Here is a 16,221-nt window from a genome sequence, read left to right on the forward strand (position 1 = left end):
AAAAAATGTGAGAGAAAATCAATAGTACTGTCTCATGGACTAGGTAGATTTTAACCACTGAACCACGTAAAAGTTTTGTGAGTACAAAAGGGTTCTTATTATCTCATTACGGTTTACAAATAAGCACTAATATCCTTATTAGATTTCTTAATCTACGATTGGCGAAAAACCACGTCAACACTATCTAAAATTGGAAAAGAAATTTTTTTCCTTCTCAACAAGGAAAAAGATGCACCAATCTCACTGTCCGAATATTTCTATCTTTATGCGTTTTTCAAAAGCAACCGTTCGGTTGCTTGCGATACCAATAAGATACTAGTTGGTTACCTTTTCATAAAAATAATTTCAATTTTTGATCATATTATTTCAGATACATTTTTGTTACCTCTTCCCTATTTGTAAAAAAAAATTATTATCTTTATATATCGATTAGCTACCTTTAAAAACATGGCTTCATTTTTAAGTTATATTATGGTGTCTTATTATTTATAACATTCTTATGTTACTTTCAAGTCTATTTTAAAAACTAAGTCGTTATCATATAGTATCACAAATTTTCATATAGCTTATTAGTGAATGATATTCTTTAGTATACTACATAATAACTTTTAAACAAAAACTTATAATACACTTTTTAGTCACCCTTATTATTTACATGTGAATTATAGTGGTTTTCAGATTAACCACGAAAAAATAAACTTAGAAGTTACTTTAGAATCATACCAAATAATACACATTTTTGAAACTCTTTAATTTAACTTTTGCTTAATTAAATTAGAAAGAAACTACAAAAAAATTTCTTACACAGCACGAACCAATCATCTTCTTCAACAACAACAAGAAACCTATACCGAAATGACCCCCTCAAAGAGTAGGTCACGGTGATACCACTCTTAAGCCCAAACGACCGATAATGTCGCTAGAAAAAACTTATAAGACTTTAGATATAGCTACGAACTCAACGAAAAATACTGACGATATAGGCAGAATGGGTGGCTGGGTTTTGTTCCTCTCGAAAAACTTGATCCAATGGTGGCACCTCTGAGGTTCGTGGTGGCTGAATCTTGCCTAAAAAGCTAGTCAAAATATCCATGCCGCTGCCTTTGAGTGATGTGTGAGGCGGTGTCGAATGACATTTGACAACAAAAATTGAACCAAAGCATCATCGGCGGTGCATATTTCCACTCGTCTGGCACATGTACATAGTGGAGCATCAGTGTCGACAAAACAAGCATCACCATGAACAGAGAGAGGACTTTGGGTATTAATTTTTTCTTTTGGTATTTCAAATATGGTATTTTTGTAAATAAAAAAGTTTTAGGTGATTTTTGGAATTAAAATGCAAAACCCCACGTGAGATATAAATTTCTAAACAAAACTTGAGGTTTTAAAAAATAAAAAGAACTCGATTATTGGAAATTGAAAAAAAAAAAAGGCGAATTTCTACTCGAAAATATATGAAGCTTTGGCGATCCATTAAATAAATAAAAAATATCCTCTAGGTTTTTAATTTCGTGGAATCATATATACCTTATCACCTTTTCTTTTAATCAGTGATTTTATGCATGATTATTTTTTATAATATATTATAATAAATCTATAATTCAATATCATTTATTATATAATTTTACACTTATTTGTAGTAAAACTCACTAATCTAATTCGTCCATTTTGTAAATAGGTCCCAACTTTAAAATTTTGACATTTATGACACGTTTACTAAACTGTAATCGTAATCGGAATAAATCAAAGACACAAATGAATAAGAATAAAATATTAAAGAATCAAAATCATTATTTTATTATGTTAATTACTAAACTAACCAGAAAGGGAATCGAAAATATTTTATTTTGTTACCATATCTAGGAAATGTAATCGAAATATTTGTTGGTATTAATTTAGAAAATCAGGGACACAATGGAAGAGGGTCGTGATTTTAAAAATCATTAGTATCGAGCCAGTATCAATACATATAATTATACATTAAATCTACACACAGACAAAGAACAGAAGAATACCTCTTCTAGCCTATCAAGAGTCCTTGAGTCTTTTTGTATAATTAAACGATCTTATCCACGTGAAGACTCACACCAAAGTCTTTCAAGTTGTTCCTCAAACACACAAGGATGCGTGTTGGCACGTGAGATTCACTGGTTAGATTATTTAGGCTCTCTAGATGCTCTAACCACATGAGATCTAGAGAGTTTGGAGAATAGAAGGCTTTAGATAGTTTTAGAGAATTTTTCAAGCTTAGAAAATTCTATCGACTTATCTGACTTTTGCGTCTGATTAAAGATCGCTTCTTCTATTAAACTTATAAAGATAATAAAATAATTTTATTTCTTTTTAAATTTATTTAATTCAAAATTGTTCTGTTAGATTTTTATTTTAATCAAATTAAAACATTAATTAAATATACAAATAATATTTTAATTTTAAACAATTCAAATCTGAGGGACACATGGCATTGAGTGTGGTGCCACTCACAATGCATGCACACTCCTGCTTGCCTTAATTTTTCTCATTTGTTGGTTTAATTAAAATTAAGACAATATATTTATTCAAAAATAGTATAAATATTATTTCAAAATAAATATCAGTTAATTCAAAATTAACTTTATCTTAAATTATCATATTTGAATAATTATCTTATACTAAGATTGTTGACTAGCTTTTTTGCTAACAACTAATTGTAATAAAGCTTAAAGAAATAAAAGTTGAGACACAGAGGTTTCTGTGGTTCAGGTTATGAATAAATCATACTCCACAAGTCACTTGTATTAGGATGATAAAAGCTTAAAGGTATCAAGCTTTTGCGGAGGTTTTCAGGCAGCATTTTGGCAATGCTCTGAATACAAAATCAAATATGGGATCATTTACAAAGTGTGTCTAGCCATATTTATAGATGGGTGAGGGAAATTAATTCCCTATTGAGGGTTTATTACAATTATTCTCCCTTAATGGAGTCTTAAATGTACAATAAATGCCAAATTCCTTCATTTAAAATGTTGGTGGGCCCATACATATCTCAATGGGCCCAATTATGAGGTATCAACCCACTAATTTTTGGGGAAAACACATCCTAATAGTGTCAGGGAGGAGTTCCATGTTTTCCTATGTCAAATGACATCGTGATACATCTTGCTTGTCACTTGTACAGAATCGACACCACAATTTGTGTAACATGGATTTCAGAGGGCTTCTTCTGGGACAGGGCCACCGTGCCTGACACCTAGCAAATCTACTCCAGGTCCTGAGGATTGTTCTCGCAAGCCTGGAGGATATGAGTAGAAGGCACAATCTTGTAAATAACTTGGGAAAATATCGTGGAGCGTGGTCATCAAGAAGTAAATTTTCCACAAGGACACACTCCTCCAGTGGTGGTGAATGATGATTAAAGGCAAGACTTTCCTTTCGTGGAGCTCCAAGCAAGCTCTAGGGGACCTAATTAGCTTCTGTGAAGGCTTAATTACTCTTTAATGCATGCCACATGTCACTTGGTGAAAACATGTACAAAATTTTCCCCCAAGTCTTCACTCATCCTCAAACAGTGGAGACTTTGAGTGAGAAGAGTAATTTTGGGGGAGGTACTTGGGTTGAGACAATTGGGCATCCTCGAAGCCTGACACCTCTATAAAGGTGACACCACGTGTCAACTCCCTATTGTTTGTTCCACCAATTTATGTCATTTAATGAGAGGTTTTTTTTCGTTCCCAAGACGTCTATTCCTTACCCAAGGCATCATTCACCTTTTTTTATCATGGTCTGGGCCTTGATAAGCGTGAGCATTGGATCACGCTTGAGTACCTACTCCTTATGTAACGACCCAAAATCATTAATATGGCTTAAGGGCCATGATTAGTGTGTCGGGATGGCATAATTGGTTTATGTGTGAATTTATTAATTTAACGCATGATTATATGATAAGCATTCTTGTATGGTTATATGAATGTAAATGTGGTGATATGCTATAATTGTGAGAATCACATTATTATGTGGGTATATCTGCAGCATGCGATTTGAGGCGATCCTAGGGAGATAGTTAGCGGAAAAGTCACAACAGGGCTTAATACTTGACTTGGGGTAAGTCAAAGGGTATCTCAGGTATTGGATGGTTATTTAGGTTATCGGGTTATTGAAATAAATAATTGGAGATATATTTGAGGTTAGGAAGCTTAGGTGGGAAAACTGGCGAATTTTACCATTTTTCCCTCGGGGACGTTTCCAACACCCCGAGCCTCGGGATTAACTTAATTATCTAAGGATAGACTAAGTAAAAACTCAGAACTCTGTGGAAACAAAGGAACTGACCTTCCCTCCTCTTCCTTTTCTCTCTCAAAGAAAAACCACAAGCAACTTAAGGAAAACTCAGTTGGGAATTCAGTGGATTAAGCTGGAGTTTTGGAGGATTAAACTAGTGTTCAGCTAAGGGATTCAAACAAGATTAAGGTAAGTCATAAGATATGTGTATGGTGATTAATTATGTGTTTATGGCTGGTTTTGAGGTGTTTATGGATTTTGATATTGAAGGATTGAATTGAAGCTTAAACTTGGGGGTTAGCTCATAAATCTTTAAGAGAGTTGGTTCATCCAAGAAGGTAAAATCCAATTCATGATTTAGTGTTTGAATTCTGAGTTTTTATGAATGGTTTTGTTGTTTTTAAGCTTTTGGGTTTCAGAGATTAAAGTGGTGTTTTGATGAGTTTTTAGATTAGGTTTCTGTTGGCTTAAGCTTATGAAATCATGCATAAATGTTTTGTGATAGTTGTGGTATATAATAAGGATGGTTTTGGATTGTTTTGAGTGAGGTTTGAGAGTTAAAAATGGAGGTTTTCCTGGGTTCAAAGGGGTGGGGACGCGACATAGTTCTTGGTGAGCCGCGGCCCTCTGAAGCTAAAGTGTGCTGAGGAAGGAGGGCGGACCGCGGCATGGGGCTTGTAGGGCCGCGGCCCATGTCTAGTTTTGAGAGTGGATAGGTTCTGTTTGGGGGCCATGCCGCGGCATAGGAGGCTTGGGTCGTGGCCCTTAAGGGAATTTGGGATTTTAAGCATGGGAATTTAACCTGGGATGCTCGGGATTGATTCTACTACCGTGGTTGGTGGAATTTGATGTTCCAGAGATTAGAACCTAATCTAGAAGCCCTATTACAATTATTAATGGTATCCATTATCTGTGTTGTGACTAGGTATAAGCTAGGGGCTCGGGAACCAGTACACTTAGGAACTAAAGTTAAGAAAAATGCACCCAGTTGTGGATTTATAATGGGACTAAGGGTTCCCTGCTTTGCATACTTTATAGAGGATGGTATTATGCCATGTAAATATTAACTGAGCGGCCTAAGAGCGCCAGAGTTTACATTAGTGCACAGGGCGCAGCTCAGTCACTGGTAGTTGAGGACAACTTATTATGCACTAAGCTCGGTTTAAGCGAGCCGGAGTTAATGGGGTAAACAGAGGGTGCGACCTAAGGTTTCGACCCTGATTATCATGTGATATAATTGTTATTACTTATTGGTGGATTTGTCATGCTGAATAGCTGAGTGTTGATTGGCTGAATCTTGGTGGTATCTACGTGTTATGTGGTTAATGTGATATATGTTAAGTGTATGATCATGCTTAAAGGGGTTATTCAATTGTTATCATTATTCATTGTATAATGTTATGTTTTCTTGCTGGGCCTTGGCTCACGGGTCCTACGTGGTGCAGGTAAAGGCAAGGGAAAGCTTGAAAAGCCCTGATTTGGAGAGCTCTGAGAGCAGAACATACGTGGTCAGCTGCTCAGCCGCCACGGTTGAAGGAAAGACAGGAACAGGAGAACCATAAACGTTTGTTTTGTAATTAGAGTGGAAAAGGGTTGTTTGAACTCTAGAAATTTTGTAAACGAACTTTTAAACGCTGTTTCTTTTGGGATCCCATGTGTAAAAATGTTTAGTTATGTGAAATGTATCTTTTGAGACCAAAATCTTTTAACCCTAGCACATTAATGGTTTCAGTGACACGTTTTTAACTAGTTGACTTGATTAGCAAGTCCTGCACCTTTATAAGTACACAGTGTAGCGGTCTTGGTTATCTAGGGCGTTATAACTTGGTATCTGAGCATCCTAGGTTTAAGGGTTCCTGAAGACCAGTTGGACATGTACATTCGTTGCTAGAGACAAGCTTGATTCAGGGTTTGGTAATGTGTATATATGCTTATATGTTTGTATGCCTGGAATGAATTATGATTGTTGTTATCTGTTGGATTAATAGGAAGCATGAGATACTGATAGGGCCCTTGACTGCTGTGTGAGAATATTGAGGCATGCTTATTAGCATCGCCTTGCATGTAAATGAATATTTGAACGATTAATTGCATATTGTGTATGTATGAATGTTTATATCTTAACTTTGTGATTGGTTATGTTCCTTTGGTGGATTTTGGAGAAGCTTTTACCCTGTCATGATGGTCTGACTACTGAGTCGTTGATTGCAGATTGACTTGGATAGCTATGCATTCAAGAAAATCTATGTGACTAGCCGGCACAAGGTCTGGGACCGGGGGTGATGACCAGGGCCAGATTCCTCCGCCAGTCCCTGAGAATTGGCAGCAACTCATGGCAGATATGCAAGCACGGCTACAGAGCCAGGATGAGCAAATCCGTATTCTGCGACAGCAGGCTCCGTCAGGGAGTGCTGCCCCTATTGTGCCATCTGTAGTGGCGCCGGTCATTCAGTTATCAGAAGTTGGGAACTAATGGGAGCCATTGTATGAGCGGTTCTGAAAGCAGCATCTCCCAAACTTTGAGGGAGGACCTGACCCACTGAAGGCCGAGCAATGGCTAACAATGATTACTACTATCTTGGACTTCATGAGGATAGAGGGATATGACAGAGTGGCCTGTGACACATATATGTTGAGAGAGGATGCCCGCATTTGGTGGGAAGTGGCTTCACAGACCAAGGACGTCACCGCTTTGAGTTGGGAAGGATTTAAAGACTTGTTCAGCCAGAAATATTACAATGTTGCCATCCGGGCAACAAAAGTTAATGAGTTTGTGGGCTTGGTGCAGGGCAACATGACAGTTACTGAGTATGCCCTGAAGTTTGACAGACTTGCGAAATTTGCACCAGACCTTGTGCCTATAGATGCAGCTAGACAAGACAGGTTTATTCGAGGGCTTAATGCTATGATAGCCCGAGATGTTAGGATCACAACGGTACCTGGGGAAACAACTTATGCACAGGCCGTTGAGAAGGCTCTTAGTGCTGAAGAAGTGGAGAACAAGATTTGGAAGGAAAGTGCAGTGAGGCGCGAGGGTCGCAAAGTGGTGCCTCCTTATTCTAGGTCAGGTAGGGGCGGAGGCCCTAGTGATTTCAAAAGAAAGACTCCTGACACTTCGACCGCTGCCAGTTCTGATAGGAGTGGTCGGGGTGGTTGTCAGGGCAGCGGTGAAGCGTGGTGGACCTATCCAGAGTGCCCAAGGTGTAGAAGATGCCATTAGGGTGAATGTCGGGCCAAGGCTTGCTATGTATGTGGAACAGTGGGGCACCTCAAGAAGGACTGCCCAACAGTGAAGAAAGGGGAAGCAGGAAAGGTGGACAACTTGACTGCAGCTTGAGTGTTCACCTTGACACAGGCAGAGGCCGAGGCTAGTCCCTGGTAGTGACAGGTCAACTTTCTAGTGTTGGCTCTCCTTTTACTGTATTGATTGACTCTGGTGCTACACATTCCTTTGTTTTTAGTAAAGTGATTGATAGATTGTGTAGACCTAGTGAGTATTGTATTGCGGGGTTTGGGACTTTATTGCCTACTAGGGAACTGGTAGTTTCTAAGAGGTGGATTAGAGCACTGCCAGTGATGGTTGATAGTAGGGAGCTTTTAGTTGACTTGATTGAGCTAGAAATGGATGATTTTGACATGATCTTAGGGATGGATTGGTTGGTCAGGTATGGGGCTACTATTGACTGCAGGAAGAAGATGGTGACTTTTGAGCCTGAGGGCGAGGATTCTTTTGTCTTCGTGGGTGCAGTATCTGGACCCCGCGTACCCATGATATCAGCATTGAGAGCCAGAGACTTATTACAGGGTGGATGTATAGGTTTTATTGCTAGTATGGTGGACACTACCAGGGTGTTGCCAGTAGGGTAGAGAGAGACCAGGTTGGTTTGTGAGTTTTTAGATGTATTTCCTGAGGAGTTACCAGGATTGTCGCCGCGCAGGGAGATTCAGTTTGTTATTGAGTTAGCACCGAGGACAGAACCAGTATCAAGAGCACCATATAGGATGGCACCAGCAGAGTTAAAGGAATTGATGATACAGCTACAAGAACTTCTGGATTTGGGATTCATCAGGCCTAGCTACTCTCCATGGGGTGCTCCAGTTTTGTTTGTTAAGAAGAAGGACGGGACTCTAAGGATGTGTATAGACTACAAGGAATGGAACAAGTTGACCATTAAGAATAAGTACCCTCTACCAAGGATTGATGACTTGTTCGATCAGCTGCAGGGAAAGACGGTGTTCTCAAAGATTGACCTTCGATCTGGTTATCACCAATTGAGGATCAAAGATGAGGACATACTGAAGACGACCTTCCGAACGCGGTATGGGCACTATGAGTTCTTGGTCATGTCTTTTGGTTTGACCAACGCCCCAGTAGCTTTCATGGATCTGATGAACAGAGTGTTCAAGGACTTCTTGGATCAGTTCGTCATTGTCTTCATCGACAACATCTTAGTGTACTCCAGTCCAGAGACAGAGCACGAGCGACATCTTCGACAGGTCTTACAGAGGTTAAGGGAGCATCGGTTATATGCCAAGTTTAAGAAGTGTGAATTTTGGTTGCCAGAAGTGACTTTCCTTGGGCATATAGTTGGCACAGAGGGGATTAAGGTGGACCCATCCAAGGTGGAAGCAGTGAGAGATTGGTCGAGGCCAAGGAACGCCTCGAAGGTGTGGAGTTTCCTCGGGTTAGCGGGTTACTACAGGTGGTTTGTAGAGGGATTCTCGAAGATTGCTTCACCAATGACAGAGTTAGCACGGAAGAATCATAAGTTTCTTTGGTCAGAGAGGTGCGAGCACAGTTTTCAAGAGTTGAAGCAACGACTTGTTACTACACCTGTGTTAAGTCTTCCTTCGGAAGAAGAAAAGTTTGTAGTATATTGTGATGCATTGAGGATGGGTTTGGGCTGTGTTGATGCACAATGAGAAGGTTATAGCTTCTATATCGCGGCAGCTGAAGGAGTATGAACAGCGGTATCTTACCCATGATTTGGAGCTGGCGGCGGTGGTAGTCGCACTAAAGGTTTGGTGGCATTACCTGTACGGGGAGAAGTGCGATATATACACTGACCATAAGAGTTTGAAGTATTTCTTCACCCAGAAGGATCTGAACATGAGGCAAAGGCGTTGGTTGGAGTTGGTTAAGGCTTATGATTGTGACATTCTTTACCACCCAGGGAAAGCCAATGTTGTGGCAGATGCATTGAGCCGGAGGGGCTCGGGGCAGTTATTTAGTTCAGTTCAGATCTCTAGGGAGTTAGCTGATGAGATGACCAGGGCAAGGATAGAGCTGGTGGTGGGCCAGTTGGCCAATGTTACTTTGCAGTCGACCCTACTAGAGCAGATCAAAGAGGGTCAGTTGGTAGACGCACAGTTGCAGAAGGTTAGACAGCATGTCTTAGCGGGGACAGCTAAGGATTATTTTGTTTCTGATACTGGTATGCTTCGATATCAGGGGCAGATGTATGTTCTGAGAGATGAAGGGATCGGACGAGAGATACTGGATGAGTCTCACACTACACCATACTCGCTTATTTCCGGGTACCACGAAGATGTATCAGGATCTACAAACATTATATTGGTGGCCCGAGATGAAGAAGGATGTGGTGGAGTATGTGGCTAGATGTTTGACATGTCATCAAGTGAAGGCTGAGCATCAGCGACCAGCGGGATTGCTTTAGCCTTTGGGTATTCCAGAGTGGAAGTGGGAGGACATTACCATGGATTTTGTGGGAGGTCTACCCAGGACAGTGGGACTTCATGACTCGGTGTGGGTGATAGTGGACAGATACACCAAGTCAACTCATTTTCTGCCAGTAAATTCGACCTACATAGTGGAACAGTATACAGAGTTGTATGTGAGGGAGATAGTTCGTCTCCATGGGGTTCCTAAGTTTATTGTAACTAATCGAGACCCTATCTTTACCTCCAAGTTCTGGGGAGCTCTGCAGAGAGCCATGGGGACTCAGCTGAAGTTTAGCACAACCTTTCATCCTCAGACTGATGGACAGTCTGAGAGGACGATTCAGGTGTTGGAGGATATGCTTAGGGCATGTATGAATGATTTCGAGGGATCCTAGAGTAAGTATCTCCCGTTGATTGAATTTTTGTATAACAACAGTTATCAGTCCACGATTGGAGTGGCCCCTTATGAGATGCTATATGGAAGGAAGTGTAGGTCGCCCATTCATTAGGATGAGATGGGTGAGAGGAAGTATTTGGGGCCAGACATGGTTCAGAGGACAATTGAAGCTATTGAGAAAATTCGGGCCAGAATGCTTACTTTACAGAGTAGACATAAATGTTATGATGATCCCAAGCGTAGAGACATGGAGTTCCAGGTTGGGGACCACGTGTTTCTGTGAGTTTCACCATTGCGAGGGGTGAGGAGATTTGGAGTAAAGGGCAAGCTGAGCCATCGATTTGTTGGACCTTTCGAGATTCTGGAAAGGTTTGGACAGGTAGCTTACAGGTTGGCCTTGCCACCGTCGTTGTTGGGAGTTCATGGTGTATTCCATGTTTCTATGTTCCAAAAGTATGTCTCAGATACGATGCATGTGCTGAAGTATAAGGATTTAGAATTGCAGACAGATTTGTCCTATGAGAAGCGACCGATTCAGATTTTGGATCGGAAGGATAAGGTTCTACGAAATAAGACGATTCCATTAGTTAAAGTACTGTGGAGAAATAGCAAGGTCGAGGAAGCGACCTGGGAGCTTGAGACAGTGATATGGGATCAGTATCCTGAGCTATTCAGGTAAATTTCAAGGATGAAATTCTCAGTAGGAGGGGATAGTTGTAACGACCCAAAAGCACTAATATGGCTTAAGGGCCTTGATTAATGTACCGGGAGGGCATAATTGGTTTATGTGTGAATTTATTAATTTAACGCGTGATTATATGATAAGCATGCTTGTATGGTTATGTGAATGTAAATGTGATTATATGCTATAATTGTGAGAGCCACATTATTATGCGGGTAATTCTGCAGCATGCGATTTGAGGGGATCCTAGGGACCTAGTTAGCGGGAAAGTCACAATGGGGCTTGATACTTGACTTAGGTTAAGTCAAGGGGTATCTTAGGTATTGGACGATTATTTAGGTTATCAGGTTATTGAAATAAATAATTGGAGATATATTTGAGGTTAGGAAGCTTAGGTGCGAAAACTGGCGAATTTCACCATTTTTCCCTCGGGAACGTTTCCGGCACCCCGAGCCTCGGGATTAACTTAATTACCTAAGGATAGACTAAGTAAAAACTCAGAACTCGGTGGAAACAAAGGAACCGACCTTCCCTCCTCTTCATTTTCTCTCTCAAAGAAAAACCACAAGAAACTTAAGGAAAACTCAGCTGGGAATTCAGTGGATTGAGCTGGAGTTTTGGAGGATTAAACTAGTGTTCAGCTAAGAGGTTCAACCAAGATTAAGGTAAGTCATAAACCTTGTGTATGGTGATTAATTCTGTGTTTATGGATGGTTTTGAGGTGTTTATGGATTAAGATATTGAAGGATTGAATTGAAGCTGAAACTTGGGGGTTAGCTCAGAAATCTTTAAGAGAGTTGGTTCATCCAAGAAGGTAAACTCCAATCCATGATTTAGTGTTTGAATTCTGAGTTTTTATGATTGGTTTTTTTGTTTTTAAGCTTTTGGGTTTCAGAGATTAAAGTGGTGTTTTGATGAGTTTTTAGATTAGGTTTTTATTGGCTTAAGCTTCTGAAATCATGCATGAATGTTTGTGATAGTTGTGGTATATGATTGGGATGGTTTTGGATGGTTTTGAGTGATGTTTGAGAGTTAAAAATGGAGGTTTTTCTGGGTTCGAAGGGGTTGGGCTGCGACATAGTTCTTGGTGAGTCGCGGCCCTCTGAAGCTGAAGTGTGCTGAGGAAGGGGGGCGGGCCGCGACATGGGGCTTGTAGGGCCGCGGCCCATGTCTGGTTTTGAGCGTGGATGGGTTCTATTTGGGGGCCATGCCGCGGCATAGGAGGCTTGGGCCGCGGCCCTTAAGGGAATTTGGAATTTTGGGATTTTAAGCATGGGAATTTAACCTAGGGTACTCGGGATCGATTCTACTACCATGGTTGGTGGAATTTGATTATCCGTAGATTAGAACCTAATCTAGAAGCCCTTTTACAATTATTAATGGTTGTAACTAGGTATAAGCTAGGGGCTCGGGAAACAGATCGTGCTCAAGAGGCATCTCGCGTAACTAGTACACTTAGGAACTAAAGGTAAGAAAACTTCACTCGGTTGTGGATTTATAATGGGACTAAGGGTTCCCTGCTTTGCATAATTTATAGAGGATGGTATTATGCCTTGTAAATAGTAAACGAGCGACTTAAGAGCGCCGGATTTTACATTAGCGCATAGGGTGCAACTCAGCCACTGGTAGCTGAGGACAGCTTATTATGCATTGAGCTCGATTTAAGCGAGCCGGAGTCAGTGGGGTAAACAGAGGGTGCGACCTAAGGTTTCGACCCTGATTATCATGTGATTTAATTGTTATTATTGATTGGTGGATTTGTCATGCTGAATAGCTGAGTGTTGATTGGTTGATTCTTGGTGGTATCTACGTGCTATGCGGTTAATGTGATATATGTTAAGTGTATGATCATGCTTAAAGGGGTTATTCAATTGTTATCATTGTATAATGTTATGTTTTCTTGCTGGGCCTTGGCTCACGGGTGCTACGTGGTGTAGGTATAGGCAAGGGCAATCAGCCCTGATTCGGAGAGCTCTGAGAGCATAATGTACATGGTCAGCTGCTCAGCTTCCACAGTTGAGGGAGAGACAGGAACAGGAGAACTATAAACGTCTGTTTTTCCCTTAGAGTGGCCAGTGGTTGTTTGAACTCTAGAAATTTTGTAAACTAACTTTTAAACGCTGTTTCTTTTGGGATCCCATGTGTAAAAATGTTTAGTTATGTGAAATGTATCTTTTGAGACCAAAATATTTTAACCCTAGCACATTAATGGTTTCAGTGACACGTTTTTAACTAGTTGACTTGATTAGCAAGTCATGCACCTTTATAAGTACACAGTGTAGCGATCTTGGATATCCAGGGCGTTACACCCTACGTGATCAACGGATGGGGCTGAATCACTTCCTGTCCATGCTCATGAGTATGTATGCAAAAAAATTTCTCCCTTCACATTTCACTTTTGCATCTCAAACTTTCTCACTTTCTGTGCTATGAGAAACCCCATTTTTCCAAGAACCCATTCATCAAACCCAGTAAACTTTCATCATTGATCCCGGAAGGTTGGAGAGAATCAAAATACTCTAGGGTCAATCGGATGAAGTACTTTCGCATTTGATCTCGATTCAGCACGTACATGCGATCCATCTCAAGTAAGTTCACACTATCCTTCTCTGTGTTGATTTTTGTTCTTGCGATTTTCTAGGTTTTTGTTTAAGCTAGTGGGATATTTAGGATTTAGAGGTTATTTTTACCTCTTTTAGCCTAATTTTGGGTCTTTGATGGTATCAAAACCAGCTATAAATGACTGTTTATTCTTTTGGGTGCTTTTTTTGTGTTTTTGACATTCAACCGGTATATAGGAAATTTCCAAATTCCAGTGATGTTCTTGAGTCTCCGGTGGTGTCTCCGAGAGCCAACCTAAGGTTCTGGGGACACTCATTTTCCTTAGAAAATTTCCCTTATCTCCACTCCCTGAACAGTTGTCTTAGGGCATGCTCTTTTTTGGGTCAAAGTGCTAACTTCTTGGTTTTTGTTTCAAATGTCCGATGAGCTCTATGAACTACACCAACAAGGCTTTTATGCTTTTGATAGAGAATTACTTGACATGGCCCGAGAATTATGTAGGTGTTGGTAACTGGTTTACCATGTGTGCAGCGAAAAACACGGGGTGTTGGGCCAGGAGATTTCAAAAAACATTATTTAAACAAACTTTAAATAATTGGATTCATTAACATGCAATACATTAATCATAGAGAAATAAAAGATGAGGATTTACTAGTTGAAGAACTATCCAATATCATTGCTATCTTTTTGTATCTCCAACGAACATTCAATCCAAAACAGTTCTTCAAAATACCCAGACCAAGAGATCTTCCAAGATGTATCTCTACACCTCAAGAAGTGTGTGGGCACATAGACTAATGGTAGGGAAAATTTTGTGATTCACAAGATATTCTCAACACTTGAGAGCTTTGAATATTAGGCCTGGGGCAGTTTTCAGGGATAGAGAAAAAAATACGATCTATTTTATTTCTATAAAAATTCTTACGAAACTATTTCCATCTCATAAATTAATAAATGAATTAATTAAATTTTTGAAATTCAAAATTCAAAAATTCAAATTATAATTCAATTATTAAATAATTAAATAAATAAAATAAATATCCAAGACTCATTCTTTGACCTTGTTACACGCCATCTACAGTGCATGCACTGTAGCTAGCGTGTAACACATCCCTGATTTCAAGGATGTGTTCCAACCATTTTCTTTTAATTATTATTTAATAATTATTTACTAAAAAATATCTAAACCTGGTAACTTATTTATCAGATTAATTAAATAATAAATATCACTTCAAATTCAAATCCAATTTGAATTATCATAAATATCTTTTATTTAAATAAATAAAGTAAATTGATTCAAAATTAATTATCTTAATTATTTAAATGCTATTTTAAAAAATATCAAAATAATTTTCAAAAAATATTATTAATTAATTAATTTGTCTCAATTGTATATTTTACCCTGAAGAACGGATTTCTTCCAAATATATCATTTTCCTTATTTTTCCCAATTTCATCTCTTTCCTTGAATAGTGTTGATAGAGTCATCTCAGGGACCTATGGACCCATAATTTCAAGCTCCAATAAATTTAGATTATTAATTAAAACTCTTTAATATAATAATCTTAATTTATTAATCTCAATATTATTCCACTAAAAATATGAGATTGCACTCTTGTAATTACAAACGTTTATTTATTTAGTACTTTTATATATATAAAAAGTGTCCATCAATTTAAACACTACATACAATTAAATCCTCAATTAATGGTTCATAATTAAAGTAGGAATTAATCACTGTTTAATCTCTTTAATTATATATTGTTTCCTTAAGTATCATTAACTTTACTAATGAAGGTTAATTCATAAACAGATTTATGAATTTGAGCTCAATAACCTTTCAGTTCCAAAAGCCAACCCTTAAAAAAACCATTATTCAATTCCTCTCGGAAAGGTATAGATTCTATAGCTGTATATTATGTCCCCAGCCATTTACATCAAGGAGTTCCCAAAACAAAAGTTTTCAACCTGATCATTTTGATAAACCATAACGAGTGAATCAAAGAACTCATATGACATAAACAGAAGTTCATAATAACTTCAGGATTAAGATCAATTTGTATACGATCATCTTATTGATATGTTTAATTAATACTTATAAAGTAAACAATATTAATAAGTATTAATAACATATCGGGTCCCGTTCATATGTAACCACTTTATACAAAATACCTCCACTAAGATGTCCTACTACATCAGTAATTCGAATCTAGTTTAAATTTGTTCCCTACAATCTTAATCCTCTCGTACCAATACAAGATTGTAGTCACAATAATGAATTTGGGAATTTTCTGATATTCATATCATATTATTCTAATACTAATAATAATAATAATTATTATTATTATTATTATTAATATTATAATAAACAAACAATATACGCAAAAATTCATTTCACTTATTTATTTCATAAAACTTTTTTCAAAACATATGCCTTAAAAGGCACTAATCCCAACAATAGGAAGCCAAAGAGGAGACAGGCACCGGCCCAGGCACTAGCACGGGCGCTGTGTTGGGGTTTTATGCACTAATTAAAACTCAATTTCTTTGTAATATTATTTTATTATCAATAAAAGAATAGAAATCATTTTGGACTTGGTCAATCACTTCACTCACATGTTTTATTTTCATGATTATT

Source organism: Humulus lupulus, chromosome 8, assembly GCF_963169125.1.
Source record: "Humulus lupulus chromosome 8, drHumLupu1.1, whole genome shotgun sequence".
In the NCBI taxonomy this organism is placed as follows: domain Eukaryota; kingdom Viridiplantae; phylum Streptophyta; class Magnoliopsida; order Rosales; family Cannabaceae; genus Humulus; species Humulus lupulus.